The 16,205-nt window shown below is 52.9% G+C and overlaps 1 long non-coding RNA gene across 1 annotated transcript in view; it reads left to right on the top strand.

Moving 5' to 3' along the window:
- Window positions 1-16,205, top strand: part of LOC147573303 (uncharacterized) — a 367,858-nt gene that overhangs the window by 191,991 nt on the left and 159,662 nt on the right. Inside the window, exon 8 of the long non-coding RNA XR_015244604.1 lies at window positions 7,882-8,068. This is a non-coding gene — a long non-coding RNA (uncharacterized LOC147573303). The remainder of the gene's footprint in view (window positions 1-7,881; window positions 8,069-16,205) is intronic.

Raw genomic sequence — 16,205 nt, forward strand, 5'->3', positions numbered from 1 at the left:
ATTAGAATTCAGCATCAGGTAGTTACTGCAACCTCAGGTTCTTTAGCCTCTAGAACAAGCTGTACCTTAATCTTCACCCGCGAATTAATGGCACATAGATCCTTTAAGACTTTTATTTTTTATTTTTTTTAATTTTTTTTTTCAACGTTTATTTATTTTTGGGACAGAGAGAGACAGAGCATGAACGGGGGAGGGGCAGAGAGAGAGGGAGACACAGAATCGGAAACAGGCTCCAGGCTCTGAGCCATCAGCCCAGAGCCCGACGCGGGGCTCGAACTCACGGACCGTGAGATTGTGACCTGGCTGAAGTCGGACGCTTAACCGACTGCGCCCCCCAGGCGCCCCCCTTTAAGACTTTTAAATCCCTACATCTCTGGTTATTTTTTCTAAAGCAAATGAAATGCATCTCCATTCTCCAAAAGGAGGAAAAAGCGATCTCTAGGAGTGGACAACCACCCACATCTGCTTCTCTGCGTGACATAAACACCTGAGCTTGTGTTCTCCAAAAGACTTAATTAATGAGTTCACCAAGTCAGAACCATTTGCCCAAACCAAGGCAGGGATAAAACTTGATTGACAAGGGTCTAATTAACCCCCCATTTATAATCTAACAGCCTGAGATCTTTCAGGTCGTAAAGGACTTTGATCCTAGAAATTGTGCTAATCATAGTCCCCCACCCCCACCTCCTCCATTTCTGTCTGGCTTCCCTAACTTGAGGGTGGGTGCTGCAGAGGCAGGGCTTCAGGCCTTGTTGAAAAGAAATTAGTTCCCTGCAGTGGCCGAATGAGCTGTCTGTAAAAATAACAACAACCCCACATGGGGTCTTGAGATAGCAATCTGGCCATGGGCTCCCTCAGTGGGGACATCGTTTGCATAGTGATGCATGCCAGATGGTTCTGAGACAAATTCCAGTATCTGTGATGATGGAGGGGCTGCCACTCCTTGGGGTGGGCTCGTGGGGGTGGGGTGCGCTGCTCTTGTGGGACTCTGGGAATGACCCTCGTTAGTGGTGTGTGGGGCGGGGATCCAAGTTAAACACTGGTGACAGACAATAGGGCGGAAATGATGCAGCGTGGTTGGAGAAGTGGGTTCTGAGAATGGTGTGGGCGTCGAGGGGCCAACAGGCAACACCCCGGGGTGTCCTCTCCCTGCTCCGCCTGAGAGGTCCAGAGAAGTGGGTCCAGATTTGGTGATTCCGGAGACCAGGGCATACTTTGTTTTGAATCGGGTGTATTGACATAGGCTTACCGACTTTTATTGTGTCTGTTAAGTACTTACAAAACAAGGGAACAAAGAGGTTGACAGAAGCAGCAAAAATCCCTATGATCTACCTCCAAAACCAATTAACTTATTTTGAAAAGAACATCTCAACACACACAAAAAGTGGGAAGAATGTCATCACAGATGCAACATAGACCTTCTCAAGGAAGGGCGGTAGACGACCACGAGCAAATTTGTACATACTCACATCGCCCTTTTTTCTCTCATTCATCCTTTGGTGAAAATTGGTTGCAGATCCACCGAGCCCAAGGCCTGGTGTTTGTAGGGTGACAGTAAGTCCCTTTGGGCTGGGACAGTTAGGTTGAGGCGATTGCTAATTAATTAACGTTTACTAATTGGTTTTAATGTTTCCTCTCCCTCTCAAATGGGCTCCAGTTTGGATGCTCAATTACATGGTCACCTTGAGACTTTGGGGGCCTCTAGTGCAGACAGGGATCAAGACTTTAATTCTGCTCCGTGACCCTGGGGACATATTTTTAGTGCTCTTTGAAAATGCTTTCCTTGTGTATTTCAGTGAAGGAAGGGAAAACCTGATACGCTGAGATTTGTTCTTTCCCTCTCTCTCTCTCTCTCTCAACAGCTTTGTTGAGATATCACTAACATGTAGAAAGTATAGATATTTATAGCGTATAACTTGATCTTTTGATATACGTATGCGTCGTGAAATTTCTTCCCCCTTCCTTTTCTTATTCTACATGATAGTCTGAAATGTCCTTGTATAGATGAGCAAGCAGTGGAAGAGAGATTTTAATAAAACATGATGCATATCATTCTGTCCAAATTAGTCATGTGACTTAGAAAAGAGGGAGATCTCGAACTTTCCCCGCTTGCCTGCTATTGTGCTGGAAACTCACTGGATACTTAGCACCTCATTTCAGCAAATGGGGACACCGCACCAACAGACAACAGGATGTGGCCAAAACAGGGCGTCTGCTTGTCTCTTCCCCGACTGAATTTTATTACTTACATGTTGCGTCTTGCTTACAGAGTCTAAATGACGGAAGAGACGCCTCGTTCCATCACCATCTCCCACGCTGCTCGTAGTCTGCGTGTACCCGTGTGCTAATGGAGAAGGGATGGGGAGTTTGATGCAAAGGGGGGTTGTCGAGACGAAAACCCAAACAGTCACCATTGAACACAATCTTTATGTTCACGGAGTGAGAGATGGTGTGTCCCCTCGAACGGGACCATGAACCATCCTGAACGTTAGCTACATCTAAGTGTCCCCAAGTGCTAGGTGATGACAGGGCTGGAGCTGCTGGCAACAACTGAGGCAGCCTCCCGAGGGCCTGCAGGCATCTCCCCTGCACACTGGGTCCACACACTGTCCAGGAGAGTGAAGGCAGCAGACACGGGCTGGTGCCCACCCCCCACCCCCAATAACCCACTTGACTCTAAAAATATTGGGTTTGATGGGGATTTTCGAGATTTTCTGGTCCAGGCTACTCACCTACAGATGAGAAAATTCTACAAGGCCCAAGCAGGGGCGCTCCAGGCACTCGTGTTCTTGCCCAAGACTGTAGGTATTCAGTAATTTTTTTTAACCTAGGGTGGTCCCTGGGTTTGGCCAATCAAACGAGTTCCCCAGTGATGTGTTCCTCATCCTCCTCTGCCCTGCTCTGCCCTGCATGGGGTTGGGACTCAGTATGCCTGCCTCAAGCTGAGCGAAGCCTGTCCTCTGCCAGAACGTCACGTGGGCCAGGCCTTTGGCCTCAGGACCCCCATGGCGGCCGCCGGTGCTGGGTGGCTGGTGGAGTCAGGCCCTCCTCAAGGGAAACATCTGGGCGCACAGGCCTGAATTCTCCTTTCTGAGTGACCAGAGTGTTGAACAAAAACAAATACCTGCTCAGTGCATATTTCTTTCCTTTTGGGGGGGTTCAAGAAGAGTTGACGTTGGAGCCACAGTCGAAGACGTTGCCAAAACCATCAGAAGCTCTCTGAAGGAAAGGGTAGCCAGTTGCCAGCGTTGGAAGCAGCAGCCAAGATTTAGGAAGCTTAAATACCTAACCTGCCTTGATTTAGAGCCCTTTTAGGCTGACATTTAATATCGACTTGCCTGGTGGGCAGGTTTCTCGCAGTGTTTGGGGAAGGCTAAATGGGACTGGAACAGTGATGACCTCACCCAGAGCTCGGCGCCCCTCGGGTCTGGTGCCTCTTTGAGCTCAGAGCAGCTCAGTTTGTGGAACTCCCAGGCTGGCCCCACATTCCCGGTGGGATTTGGAAAGCCCTGTGTTTATCCCTAGGGCGGAAGGGGGTGCTTTTGGTGGGGGGACGGTGCAGGCCCACCAAGGGAGATCGATGCAGACTACACAGCAGTCGTTGGTCTGATCATGGAGAAGGCAGATGCAGGCCAGCCAGAGGCAGACCCAGGACCGAGGGGTGGATATTTTGGGGAGTCACCTTCCATGTATTGTTTGAATGATGACAGCCATCCAAAATGGAATACCTTGGTTAAAGAAAGGTCTGTCCCCACGGGAGTTGTTCTGAGGCTTAGATGACCACTTGGCTGGAAACATTGTTAAAGGGTTTCAAAGGCTGGAAAGGGCGGGTGTGGGCTAAATGAAGTCTAAGGTCTGACAGCCGATCAATCCGCGAGAAAAGGGACATACTCACCAGCTTCTATTTAGGGGTCTCTGGTATATAGGAATCCCTCACTTAACTGGGGTTTCAAATAGGACTCTTAGCTAGCCGAAAAGCAACCAGGATCAGCAAGGAAATACCAAATGAGAATTGGGGACCTGTTGCTGCAGCGTTTGCATGGTTTCTAGGTAAGAGGGCGCACAGGGTCTCATCTGTGACCCGGTGACTCCTACTTTAGACACGACTCTAACACACTCGGTGGATTCCTCAGCAGTAGCTGGTAGAGAGAAGTACATTTAGGAACCTGGGAAGAACATAATTTTTAACACCGAGAGAAAAGGAATCAGAAGTATGGCAAAGTGAGGCCATTCAATGAGAAGGCAAACATTTGGACAAACTTTGGGAGCACACAAAGAAGGGCCAGGCTGTGGGTCATCGATAAGAAGTTAAATTGTGTTCGATGGCCTCTGTTAAAGAAGACAGAGTAATCTACACCATATTTTATGGAGGTGTGTGATAGAAGATTGAGAGGTAGCTCCGTACCTGGGAATTTGCAATACACATGGCGGAGGATGTATGAGTAAAAGCCACATTATAAAATTATGTCTCAGTATCAGTATGAAAGTATAAACAACTTAAAAAAATGAGCACGGGACAGGACATGAGCATTTCACATAAACACTGTACACGTGGCCAATCTACGTGCAAAATGTGCCGACCGTCATTGGTAATCAAACACAGGCGCACAGTTGAAAAAGGAGACTTGATTTTTGTCTGCCAGACTGTCCAAGATTTAGAAGATAGTCCAAGTTAGTTGGGGTGTTGGGACGTAGATTGGTATGCGTTTTGAAGAGCCAATCTGGCACTTTTTGTCAAATTGTCATCTTATCCATTTATCAGTTTTACCTAGAAATTCCACTCCCAGCAATTGCCACCCCCCCACCAAAATGAATCTGAAGATATGTGTTCAGGGATCGTCACTGAATCTAGAATTACAAGACGTTAGAAAAAGCCTGAAGTCCACTGATCCTGTGGAATATTCATGTGGTGAAATATTAAGAAAACATCTACAAATGACATATGCTTGTGAAATTATGAGGATGACAGATTGTGAATAAGATAGTGTGGGTGAAATATACCGTTAAGGAACAAAGAAAACTGTAGAACTATATACGAAATATGAATGATCCTTTTGGTATAAAAAATTATCATTATTACTTAAACCATATTTATACCGAACTCTGAAGCTATTCGTGGGTCTTTCAGCTTGAAAAACTGGTCATTTCCTTTGGGTCAGGCACTCTGCTGGACTCTTATGAAGATGATCTAAGTAAATCTTCACCAACATCCTCTAAAGTTGAGCCTCCTCACCCAAGGCTCAGATCATCGTGGAATCTATCACCAGTTAGTAAAGTAAGTGGCTCAATCAGGATTCAAATCCAGATCCATGTGCCCTCGGAATGTAGGCTCTCAGGAATTTACCCATCTGTCTGTCCATCCAGCCGTCCGGCCAGCCAGTATTTACTGAGGGTCTTTTTTGAGCCACAGTATGCTACACGCTTTTGTTTGAAGCCGTGACTAAGGGTAGAGAATTTGTATGGGGAGCACACGTAGAATGCACAGGAACCAGTTCCTATTTGAATATTCACAGGGATAAACGATGAAAACTCTATTTTCCAAACCGTAGACATGGAACTGTTGTGCCTTTCTGACATCTGTTTCATAATGTAGGGAAAGTCCTAGGATTGAAAACAATCAGGAAATGGAAATCCAAACTGGGGCTGGGGAGGGGCTCAGAGGGCTTTGCCATCACTGAGAAGCCTAGATGGCATGGAGGAAGGTCAGCACGAAGGTGTGAAAGAAGCTAGGGGAGCCAGGGGGGTGCCAGGGGCCTTTGGGTGGGGACAGGGGACCGATTCGGGGGGTGGGGAAGGGACCGGTCTGGGAGCGGGGCAGGCGGAGGGGGTGTCGGGGGCCCAGGGCTTTACTTGTAGACCCAGAGAACAGAGAGCTGTGCTCCCCACTGGGGCGCTGCTCAGAGGCCAGGTGACCAGAGGGCCTGGGACTTGTCTTCGGCCCAGAGCAAACCCTTGTTGGAGCTCGCTGGGTCACTGGTCAGCCTGCACCCCATCGTGGCCACCAGGCTCGTGGGGAGCTCTTGAGAAGGACCAGAGTGTAAACGCCAGCTCCAAGTGGTTCTGCCTTGATCCGTCTGGAAAGAGGGCAGGCACCTCCTTTGTTTTATTTACTGATTTTTTCTTTAAAGCCCTCCAGGTAATTCCAAGGTGTAGGCAGGAGGAGAAACGAGTCTGAAATACAACCCTTTTAAATACAATTACCCGTTCACCCATCTTGCAGTCCTGGGGTGCCCGTTTCTCAGGTGGGGTGCCGTTGGGGAAACCCTGCATGATGGGGGTGGTCTCTGGGCTTCAGGAAACAAGATGCTCATCCAGACACAGCTGCACACTTGGGTGTGATCTCGGCTGAGTCACTGTCCTCCCCGGACCCGCGTGCTGTCCCGGGACGACTTTGAATTGCTCGCCCCTGATATCGCACCCAGTGACCTCACCAATAGCAGTGAGTGCTTGTGGAACGAATGAACGAATGAAAGAACGAACGAACGAACGAACGATGTGAGGGCTATTTCAAATAACCTAACTTAATCCTGGAAAGGCAATATCCCTGCCCACTCTCACCCTTTACAGCTCTAAGTATTTAAATCCAGACTGCCTAGAAGGTCTATACCTCCACCCTTCCCATTTCCTAGGGCGGCGATAGGGTTAGAGGGTCAGAATGTGCTGCTGCCATATTTCCAAAACTCTACTTCATTTGCAAAAACCTCAGAATTTACAACCCTAAAACCACCCTTTTCACCACTGGCTTGGAACACCACCAGCCCGCCTGTGTCAACCCCTATTTAATCCACCGGTTAGACCAGCACACAAACAGTGGGCATCTCCAAAAGGTCGGCCTTCCCAGACCGGCGACCCTTCCGCTGTTTTGCAATTTTGCAAGAAGGGACCTGGGGCCCGACCAAGTCACCAACTGTCTGATTTGAGCTTTTTCCCACTAATTAAATTCAAACCATTAATCAGATGAGAGACTGTTTTCTTTTTGCCTTCGACCTCAAGCAGCTTTTGTCCTTTGGATCTGTCACTCTGGGAATTTTACCCCTTCTGGGAGAGGATTCGCTCGAGCTTTTGAAGTTGGCGGGGAGAAGAGAAGGCAAAGGAGGCAGGCGAGATTTGCTTTATGCAAAGTGGCCACGAGGCACGCCTGCAGAGCCGGCTGACCTAGATCCGTTATCCCCACAGCCAAAGAGATGGGACATTGCTGTCCTGTTTTGTTTGCTTTAGCTGCACGGTTTTCGTGTCACGTGCCCGAGGATGGGTGTAATCTGTCTTTTAAAAAAGCATGTTACAGGGGCGCCTGGGTGGCTCAGTCGGTTAAGCGTCCGACTTCAGCCAGGTCACGATCTCGCAGTCCGTGAGTTCGAGCCCCGCGTCGGGCTCTGGGCTGATGGCTCCGAGCCTGGAGCCTGTTTCCGATTCTGTGTCTCCCTCTCTCTCTGCCCCTCCCCCGTTCATGCTCTGTCTCTCTCTGTCCCAAAAGTAAATAAACATTAAAAAAGCATGTTACTCCGCACTTCACACCCCTGACTCTCTTACCCTGACTGGTGTTTTCTCTGGGGGAAAAAAAAAAAAAAAACCTGGAAAGAGTTAAGTACCATTCGTTCCTTCCTTTAAGATCAAGTTTTGCGAAGTAAACTGGAAACGACAACAGAAAAATAAATACCAGCCACTTGCAGTGTGTCCTCTGTCTTGCTGAAAGGTGACCCTGGCCTTAAGGGGACGAGGCAAAGTGGAGGTTAGACTGTGTGCCACCACAAAGTGAAAAAAAAAAAAAAATCTAGAACAAGAGTCAGCCTGTGGGATTTGAACCCAGGGACTGGGGAGAGGTCAGGCCACAACCTGCCGCTTGACATCGCTGTGTGATGATCTACGGTGTCTGATTTCCAGAACGTCATGGTTATCAACCGCTGCGGCTTACGCGGATTAACTTCTGAACGCCGAGGCCGGTCCCGTTACTTGGGTTCGCGCTGTTTGCTCACGTGAATCACATCACACGCGCTGATGCATCAGGAAGTGGCTGGAGCCCGTACTCAGTGGAAGATGTTTCCATCCCGGAGCTGAGGGGACAACTCTGGTGAGTGCAGTCTTTTTCTGTGGCGAGAGGACCCTGCCCTAGTCCTGCCCCTTCTGCACCCGTGTGGGTTCCGGGTTCGGGCCTCTCTGGAGGGAGAGCCCGTTAGCTCATTAACCAGGCAGCCGACTCACAGTTCCCACCTCACGAGAGCTCCAGGCTGGTGACCCTGGTCACTCTGAGAGTGGAGGCCCCGTCCCCAACGTTCCCTGAACCATATGCTGTTGGAGGTGCTGAAATGTGGTCCCTGACCTCAAGGGGTCATCTCTAATTGACTTTGTTTTGGTCCCGAGTATCAAATGAGCAGAAACAAAGAGACATCTTGAGGGGGGTGTGCTGGTCGGCTAAGGGGATTTCACGGAGGTGCCCGAGTTTGAGGGCCAGTGATCTCAGCAGGAGCTTCATAAATGCTCCCACGGTCGGAGCATCACCCCTGTATCAGCTTCGCCAGGTGAGTCTGTGCCGAGAACGGTGCTTTAGGTCGAAGGCGTCAACCTCAGAAAGTTAACAACCGTATCGTCTGGCACACAAAGGGCAGGGGTCACCTCCTCGTTCGTGAATGAGGGAAGCCACCACGGGGAAGGGCCAGACGAGGGAATGCTGAGCTCTTTGGCGGGTGGGCCGGCTGGCAGCCAGGCCCGAACCCTACTCACACAGCCACGGACAGGCTCCTCACAAATCAGGAAGACCACCTCCCTGGTGACCTTGAACTCCACTTACATTTGGCAAGGGTCAGGGACGGCCTCCTGGAATGAGGCACAGACCAGGCAAAGGTGTAGCGGTTGGACGCTCTTGGGCCCAGCTAGAAGGCACCACTGGGCAGGCCACACGTCTGTATTTTGCCCAGCACCGAAGGCCACCCTTCATGGGGGAAGAGGGGCTGTGGTCCATGCATAGAGAGAAATCACTTCATTTCCTGTGACTTTAGAACAGGACCTTCAACGGCAGCAGGATGCTTCTCCTTTTTTTTTTTTTCTTTTTTTGGCCCGTGATGCTTTGAAAATGGGACATTTCACATATAAATGCTGGTATCCTGTGGCTTTTGATAAACTCAGCAGATCTGGCCACCCTGGGCCCGTGTTCCTGTCTAGAAATGAGGGTCCGGAGCTCAGCCATGACTGTCGCTTCAGGCAAGGTCTGGGCTCTCAGTTTGCCGCGGACCCCACCAACCCCTATTGCCTGCTCCTTAGCCGCTTCACGAGTGCACAGCGTCCGCCTGGGTCCTGGGGGCCACGCGTTTGCAATGCTTCCGAGGGTCGGGGAAAACGCGTCCCCTGTGACAGAGTCACAAATGATGTTGAGTAAAGTCATGCACAGTTGAAATTCCTTGCAGAGAGACTGGAGCAGGTCACTGATGGGGGAAGCCGATAGCCAGTCACAGGTTAACGAGCCTTCTGCTCTGGGGAGGATATATAAATATACCCCAGAGGGGATCTGAACTTTCCCCCACCTATCTGATCCGTCTCTAATTGTTACCAATTGGTATTCCCTTACGCCCATGCTTTCTTTGTAATAGAGACCTTGTTCTCATTCCCCCGCTGAGAGTGACCCTGTTTTCCAGCCTCCCGTCCACAGGGGTCACTGATTTCCTGGGACAAGAATTTGGGGGGTTTTGGTGTTTAAAACATCCAATTTTCCTTCTTCCCTAAACTGGCTCCATTTATCTTAAGTCATTAAGCGCGCTGGCGTCCTTGAAAGCTGCTCTCACTGGATTCATGTCACTAAGCAAAGTGACGAGAATTTTACCAGGCGTGAGACACGCTTTTTACATTGTTTATGCTTTTCTTAAAAAACAAAACAGAACAGAACGACACTTTAGCAGACGTACGTGGAGGCTGGCTTCTGTCCTGGCTGGCCTTTCAGCCCGCACGGTGCGCAGTTGTCTGTGGAATTGTGAGCCGGGGGTTGCTCTAAGTCCCGTGCCGTGCCCTCCGACCTCGGATGCGGTGAACACGTCGTGGGTGAGGCTGAGTTCGCCGCCCGGGACTGTCCTGAAGTCTGGGCTGGAGCGAGGGTCTGAGGCGCTACCGCTCCCAGACGGAGATGTGGCCCCGGGTCGGAGCACACTCCTCCCTGGTGCCTCTTGGCCCGCGGGCCCAGGGGGAGCGGGTGGCGGGTGTGGGGGGCTGCGGAGGGGAGCGCCAGCGGTGAATGTGCGTGATGCCCCTGGATCGCACACCCTTATGGTCAAAAAGGCAAATTTTATGGCGTGGATATTTTACCACAGTGACAAAAAAGACAACGGGAAGGAAAAAAAGACTCTTCGATGAGAAACCTTTGAAATGAAAAACAACCATGAGGGGCCCAGAAAGACGAGGGTAAACCTCATGTTCGTGAAACAAGGTCGTGGCCCGTGTCGCTTTCCTCGTGGGGGACAACTGTGTGCGTTCTCACACACACTCTTACACTCTTGTACACACGTCTCACACACATACACACAGACATGCACACACACTCACCTACACACACGCACACACACGTGTCTGTCACACACATGTGCTGGTCTCACACTCCTGCATACACTCGCACACATTGCCCATCTCTCACACACACACACACACTCACACACACGTATCTCTCACAGACACACACTGTCACACACACTCATCTGTCTCACACAGACATACACTCATTCGTACACACTCACACATCTGTCTCACACACACACACACCTACATACTGTCGCACACATACACACAGATGTGCACACACACATACATGCACAGCAATCACACACGTCTGTCTCACACTCACACTCACACATTCACATGCCTACACACGGACAGACACACTCATCTGTCTTACACACACCCTCTCGTACACGCTCACCTGCACACTGTCACACACAGGTGTGCACACCCTCATGCACACGTGTGCTCGTCTCTCACACGTGCAGGCGTGCTCACACCTGCACACACCCTGGAACCCTTTGAGCCCACGTGTCGTAACCATCGCCGCCAGCTTGTCACCAAGCCACAGACATCCTGGTGAGACCTGGACCCCCCGCGGCTTCGGGGAGCCCTGAGCCAATGTGTTAGTTTGCGAGCAGCACAAACCCGCCGTCTGAGACAACACACGCTCGCAGTCTCACGTTCCGGAAGCCGGGAATCGAGGTGTCGGCAGGGCCGTCCATCCCCGTCTCTGTGTCTCTGTCCTCCCCAGCAGCCCCCCCATATGGACCCCAGTCATATTCGATTAGGGTCCGCCCTGCCCCCGTGTGACCTCATCCTAACTAATAACATCTGCAATGACTCTGTTTCCAAGAACGTGTGCGTTCTGAGGGACCCATCCAGCACCTAATGCCCCGAGTCCCTCCTGCCCCAGCACCTCTGAGAACCTCTCGATTCCTTCTGGAAACCCACGACTGTTTCTCCCAAGCATCTGTGACTCGGAAGGGGCCGCTCCAAAGCCCTGGCTTGTCACGGTTTAAAGGGAGCGAACGTTGCAGCCATGGTTTTAATTAAGGGTTGATGGGCCATGTCATGACATCATCAATAAAATGAGCATAATAAAAGAAATAATTTGGTAGGAGGCATGGGAGGGCAGCCCAGACCTTGTCACGAGCCTGCACTCTGCAGCAGTGAAAGGCCATCCCAGCGCTGGCACGCCTCAGGCTGCCCAGGGCGACCCTTGTCCGCTAAGCAGTTCCACTCATGCCCGTCGACTCTGCGTGGCCCCGCCAGCCCAAGGGCTGCCTACGGGTGTCGACTGCGCTATGCTGCAAGCTGGGTGAACCGAGCCGGTTAACTGCCAGCTGCTGGGTCAAATCCTGTCTTCTGGAAATGGCGTGCCAGGGTTGCGGTGTTCCTGCAGCGGGGGGCCCTGGGGGGAATGGGTCTTCGTGGAGCTGTGTGTCGCTGTGCGGCCAGCCTGGGAAGCTGGCCGGAGCCTCCAGAACAGAAGCCAGAAGGGGGTGCCGGGGTTTAGAATTAAGCTCAGCCTTAGGTGCAGGGTCAGGGACGTCCTTGGCTGGACTTGTCCACGGCTGTCATTTCCTTAAAGCACACAGATGAACGAAAGTCTCGTATGATTTTTAAACTCCGTGTCCCTGTACCCGTGGTTTAGAAAACTTGCTTTCTTGGGAACTGGGAAGATTTTGAGCATTACGGTACTTCTAGGTGTTGCTGTTTGAATGAGGAACGTTGATGAACAGAATGAGCCCGGAGATCACACGGAGCAGGTGACTGTGGGGCCTCTGCTCAGGGCTGTACCCAGGTGGGTACTTGACCAGGGCGCCGGGCCAGGGGGGGCCGACGCCAGCCGGGGACCGCTGCTTCTGGAATGGGGTGACTTTCTGCAACTTGCCCACCCAGAGGAGATGTTATCTTACCGAATTTACATGAAGACACCTCGCTCGGTAGCGGGGCTCTGGCTGAAAGAATTTGAACATCCATTTCAAGAGAATGGACACACTCCTTTCAAACTGAAGTCCTCCGTCAGTGCATGCAGCAGATGTCTTGTCGCACACCTGTTACGCTCCGGACGCTCTGCCATCTGTCGGGGAGGAGGGTGGGGACGGAAGGGTCTCTGGGTCTGAGGACACAAATTGGACCGACGGGTAGATGTGACACGGAGGCTGATTGCAGCACAGAGATGGAGAGACGCTGACCAGGGTGGCTCTTGGAGAAGCGGTTTGGAACTGTCCAGATGTGGAAGCTGGGCTCATCCTGTGACTGGGTCCCTCGGTTCCTAGGTGTGTCCCAGCAGCATTGTGTCTAAGTGCCCCGAGCTGGAACAGTAACACGAGGCGATGGCAGTGGCACCGTCTTATGAGAGTGAAGCTGGTGAACACAGAAGCTAGCACTGAGCGAAAGGAGCCAGTCACAAAAACAGATGCGCCAACACCGTGCTTTGGTGGAGTTCAAAAGCCGGCAGGACCTCCTTACTCGTGGCCGTACCAACGCGTGCCAGGTGCAGAGAGGAGCCGGCCACGGTCAGCTCCCGCGCTGAGAGGACGCTGCGTGGGGGGAGCTAGGGCTGGGGGCTTGGGGCGCCATCGTGTTGATGACCCCGGCGCTCGCCTCCGGGAGCAGCCCGGACCCGCCCTGAGACCACCCGCACCTTTGCTTCCCGAGGGAAGTGTCTGTGAAGCCAGGTTCCTCTTGGCTTTCTCGAGTCTGTCCCGTCTTCTGTAAAGGGGAATAACAGACCCACCGGACAAGGGTGTAGAAAAGCCCACGTGCAGCCTGGTGGTATGACCTGGGCACAGGTGGGCGTCCGGGGGGTGCTCCCGGGCACTGCAACAGCACTTCAGGTGACACAGGCGTGCTCTTAAACCTGCACTGACTCCCAGCCGTGTGGCAGGCGTCAGATGCCTTCAAAGAAGGACTTAGGCTGAGACAGAGAGAGACGCACAGAGACAGAGACAGACAGGTGGAGAGAGGGAGAGGGGGTCCCGCCACGCATGGATGACGCCACTCTGGCCCGGGGACTTACGGCTCTCAGAAGCCACTTCCTGTCCACCCGTCCGGTGAACCCCAGACTAGCTTAGCCAGTCCTCACAGTTACGGGAGCCAGTTCCCAAGTCCTTGCAATAAATCCCCTTACAAAGCCATACTTACCCCCCGCCTATCAATTAGATCATCTCGGGCCCATCATTCAGCCTCCCAGACTGGAAATATCGCTTCACGGAGAATTAAATGAGAGGATATAGTAGAAAGTTCTCAGCCCTTGGCTGTTTCCATTAAAAAATCTCCCAGAAATGTTAGGTATTCTCTTCATTACCCTTGCTCATCACAGGAATTCTGCAGAACGCTCTGATCCTGTGGGAGGGTGTGGCAGAGCTCCGGGCAGAGGGCTGTGCCCTCCCACACACCGCAGGAAAGGGCGAGAGGGCCAGGGGCAACCGCAGCCGGGGGCAGGGCAGTGGGGGCCAGGCGGTATTTCCAAAGGAATTAGTTTTCACCTGACGACGACAGATCACGCTGAAAATGCAAAATGTCCTGAGGAGGGGGACGCGCTGGCACATTCCATCTTTTTTTTTTTTTTAAGTTTTTAAATTTATTTTGAGAGAGAACACATGAGTGGGGAGTGGGCAGAGAGAGAGAGAAAGAGAGAGAGAGAGAGAGAGAGAGAGAGAGAATCCCAAGCAGGCTCCATGCTGTCAGCACAGAGCTCGACGCGGGAGTCGATCTCACCACCGTGACAAAATGACCTGAGCCAACACCAAGAGTCGGACGCCTGATCGACTACCCCCGAGGTGCCCCGTCGTCTTCCTTTTCAGACAGACTTGGCCATGGCGTGCCTCCCTCCCGCACGCTCCTCCCACAGAGCAGCGCCTGCTAGCCCGGTCCCCCTGCTCCTGAGCCTGGGCTGGCCTGGGTGCCGCGCCTGACCAGCGGACGGCTGCAGGAGTGACCTGTGGTTCACGAGAATAGGTCACAGGGGAGCTGGTGCTTCCTCCTGGGTCTCCGGGGACGCTCCCCCGTGGGAGGCGCCCCCCACGCAGCACAGAGTCCCGGCCGCACGGACGGGCCGTGTTCAGGCTCCCAAGCACAGCCCTGCCGAGGTTCCAGGTGACGCCGTGTGCGTGTGACATCTTGGGCGCCCGTCCGCCAGCTGTGGACATTGGACGGCATCCAGAGGAGGGCCCCTAGCGAGAACCACCCGGCTGAGCCCTTCCTAAATTCTGCCCCCCACGAAATCCTGCCCCCGCTGCATGCGCCGCCCCCAGAAGCGGAGCTGGCCGGAACGGGGGGTGGGGGGCTCCGGGCGATGTTCAGGAGGGGTGCATGGATGGTGTCCTGCCCCCTCGGCTCCCTAGGCGAGGACCCTAGGCAAGTTGTTTATCTCATCTGTTTACAGTTTCAGTAACAGTGGCCGCGTCTCCTGGGGCTGCCCTGAGGAACGAACGTGGAAATGCAGAGCCCTCACCGGCTGAGCCTCCAGCGATCTGTGGACGCAGGGCAGACACGGGGGCCGGTGATGTGGCAGGAAAGTCTGAAGCTGCCTCCTTGGCTTTTCACACAAGGGAGGGCCCTTGGCCAGCCTGGTCAGGGACAGGCAGGGCTGTGACTCACAGTGTCCTTCTCTTCAGCCTGGCTTGGGAGGGGAAAGTGTGACGCCGTTGCAATCCGGGGAATTTTCCGCTGCGTCCAGACACGGGCTTCCTCGTGTCTGTCCGGGGGTGGGGAAGGGGACCACGTGGAACAAAGGAGGATTCAGACGGGAGGAAGGGGGGTGGGAGAGGGGCAGAGCCGTGGCCGACGCGCCCGCTCCTCCGGGTCCCCGAGAAGAGAGCACTCACACGGAAGACGCTCTGCTCTGGTCCCGACGTCCCATGTGAACCCACACCCTGGACCAACGCGCAAGGTTGGTCCGGCGAGCCCCTCCTCCCGAGAGTCCTTCCTTACCTGCAGCCCAAGCCCACTGCTCCGAAGATGTTCCTGGAGATGGTGAGCACAACAGACGCACAGACCAGGCCCCCGACGCACGCGACGCGGACGACACCCGGGAGCCCTGGGACCCGAGTGCATCACCTCGCGAGCACCCACGGTTATTCGCTGACGGCAAGGTGTGATAAACCTCCAAACACCTTCTCTCACCGAGCCTTCGTCGTGCCTCAAGTCCACTCTCACTTGGGGCATTGGAGTCTTGAAGCCCCCAACCGGAAAGGAATAGCCCCGCGGTGGAGTCACAGCCACCATCCCTCCGAGGTAATCCAAGATGGTGGCTGACATTTATACGGTGTCCGTGGCCAGGCTCCCTCTGGAGTGATTGTGTATTCCAGCTTTGTGTATCCGTGCTGTCCTCAAAATCATCTATGAGATGATGGATGCTAGATGCCGTTCAACGGACGGGGAAACTGAGGTACAAGGCCCTCAGGGAGTCTGGTCACGGTCACAGATGGGACTGGAACCCAGGCCTCTGACTGCAGGATCCGGGCTGTGAACAACTATGCCATCATCCTGGTGAGGCTCAACAGCTACGGCCCGGCAGCCATGGTGGCCACCTACATCTAAATAGATGAAGATCAAACAATTAAATTTCAGTTCCTCAGTTGTGCTAGCTCGTTCGGGCCCAGCAGGCGGGGGTGGCTTCCCTGAGGTGGCGACACGGGGGTGATGCCTGAATGGCAACTGTGAGCCACTTCTGTGAATCACACTGGAAGAGTGAGTGGCCAGCATTTTTGGAAACCCGC

This window comes from Puma concolor, chromosome E2 (assembly GCF_028749965.1).
Source record: "Puma concolor isolate L17-30 chromosome E2, mPumCon1.1.hap2, whole genome shotgun sequence".
Lineage (NCBI taxonomy): Eukaryota > Metazoa > Chordata > Mammalia > Carnivora > Felidae > Puma > Puma concolor.